The sequence below is a fragment of the Dipteris shenzhenensis genome, unplaced genomic scaffold (assembly GCF_047967505.1).
Source record: "Dipteris shenzhenensis isolate YYH24624 ecotype China unplaced genomic scaffold, Dip_SZ_1.0 scaf0256, whole genome shotgun sequence".
NCBI lineage: Eukaryota > Viridiplantae > Streptophyta > Polypodiopsida > Gleicheniales > Dipteridaceae > Dipteris > Dipteris shenzhenensis.
Genome location: NW_028239562.1, coordinates 10981 through 12998, shown reverse-complemented (window position 1 = coordinate 12998; position 2018 = coordinate 10981). Strand labels below are relative to the sequence as shown.

Genomic DNA, 2018 nt, shown 5'->3' with positions numbered 1-2018 from the left:
CGGATGAGGGAAGGGCGAGGTGTAACTCACTGTTCATTTCTATAGGGTTCCGGGAAACCACAAGTTTCGGTAGCATTTGCACTTATGTCTACAAATCACCCCCCTGGAGGGGGTGATTTGGCGATGACGACTCATCTCCGTAAGCTAATTTGAAGCTAATTTGAATCCTCACCAGTTGTATCTGGTGGAACGTACCCATCCCGCAAATGGGTGGGTAATTGACCTTTGATCATCCCGATAAGTCAATCGATAGAACTGGTATTTTAAATACCTCTAGTTAACATCAGATCTCTCATATTTGTTTGTTTCCTATCCCTCGAACCCTGATAGGGAAAGTATTGACACGGGACCTGGGCCTGGAGATGCGGCGCATGAACCGGGGCGGAGGAGGAATACCCCCAGACTGCTTCAGAAGATTCCTCTCATCTATCATTATTAAGAATAGGCTCCCCTCGGGGACATTGGCATTTTTTGGGAAATACTAGGTGGTTCTTTTAGACCACCGATAGACCACTAATACCCCCTCCCGTCGGGTCCGGTACTGAATCAATTGAGGAGAGAGAGGGATTCGAACCCTCGATAGCGTTTCAGCACTATGCCAGTTTTCAAGACTGGAGCCATAAACCACTCGACCACCTCTCCTAGAAAGCTCTTCTCCAATTCTTCGGAGATCTTGTCGATCTTGATACACATGTATTGTATCGAGATTCACCCCTATTACGAAAGATATGAGATGATGGTTTCGTATGATTTACTATGAAATCAATATAGGGATCATTCCAAATAATCAAATTCTTACTCCTACTTGATGGATTATCAAGAGATTCGAAAGAGACATTGGATTCCGGGGTACTGAACTAGAAGGATTCTTGTTCCGTCCAAAATCCTCGGTCTCGGTATGGTGTAAGTCCCACCGGATGGGGATCAGATGGTACAAATCCTCTACTTCTGATACGTCGAGAGTCCTAACTACGACTATTGCTTTCCAATTGGCTTTATTCACATTAATCGCCATTTCATTCCTACTAGTAATTGGTGTACCTGTCGTGCTTGCTTCCCCCAATGGTTGGTCAAGCAACAAAAATGTCGTCTTTTCAGGGGCTTCCTTATGGATCGGATTAGTTTTCCTAGTGGGTATACTTAATTCCTTCATATCCCAGAGATTCAATGTATCGGTAATTCTGGCCCCCTCCTCACGATTCATAATGGCGAGTGGGGAGAGAGAATCAATAATAATTACGGTCTACGGAATCGACACTTCCTCCTCGGGGGGGGGGGGGCTCTCCGTCCACGAGGGAAAATCCCGAGACGAGGTGGATGGATTAGGTGTGTTGACTAGAGGAGTTACCACATATATAGTTATTCAATATAGAACGGGGTGGCATATCACGCGGATATAGTTGAATGGTAAAATATCTCCTTGCCAAGGAGAGGACGCGGGTTCGATTCCCGCTATCCGCCGACCCGACTTTCTTGCCCCGCTTCCACCCCCGGCAGTAGCCCCCGGGATAGTTCAGACCGGTGGAGAGAATATTTTTGAGCTTCAGGAGTGAGATATTCCCAATTGAGGAAGTCATAACCGAGTGATTTGAGGCGTAGATTTCCAATCTGGGTTTTCCCTCGAGGGGAAACAGAACATTGAATGAACCAAAAGCAATGGAGAAGCCTATATACTTACTGATGCTGCTGGTAATTACCAATTATTATTGGGATACATAAGTTCATCGGTGAAAGAAATAATCGTCCATGGAAATATGGATTGGGTGAAGCTTTTCAACTGCCTCACTTCACTTCGGAGAATTGCAAGGTTTAAGTCTCAGCGTTACCTCTATGCCGTGTTCGACTTCCTACACATCTAGGAAGCAGTCGACCTAGAGGTTGTGGGAGATGCCACATGCGGTTCCGCATATAGGTATGCATCGAGCGGGATTTTGCGATAAGGATTCGGAGAGGTATTCCAATTCCCCATCCATTGGATGTTGTATTCGGGGGGGATTCGGGAGAATCAGATTGACGAT

The 2018-nt window shown here is 45.9% G+C and overlaps 2 non-coding genes across 2 annotated transcripts; one reads left to right on the top strand and one right to left on the bottom strand.

Annotated features, from left to right (window-relative positions):
- Positions 1–553: 553 nt before the first annotated feature.
- TRNAS-UGA (transfer RNA serine (anticodon UGA)) lies at positions 554–642 on the bottom strand. Its single transcript has one exon. It is a non-coding gene; the product is annotated as a tRNA-Ser (tRNA).
- A 748-nt stretch (positions 643–1390) lies between these two features.
- TRNAG-GCC (transfer RNA glycine (anticodon GCC)) lies at positions 1391–1461 on the top strand. The gene has a single exon. It is a non-coding gene; the product is annotated as a tRNA-Gly (tRNA).
- Positions 1462–2018: the final 557 nt, after the last annotated feature.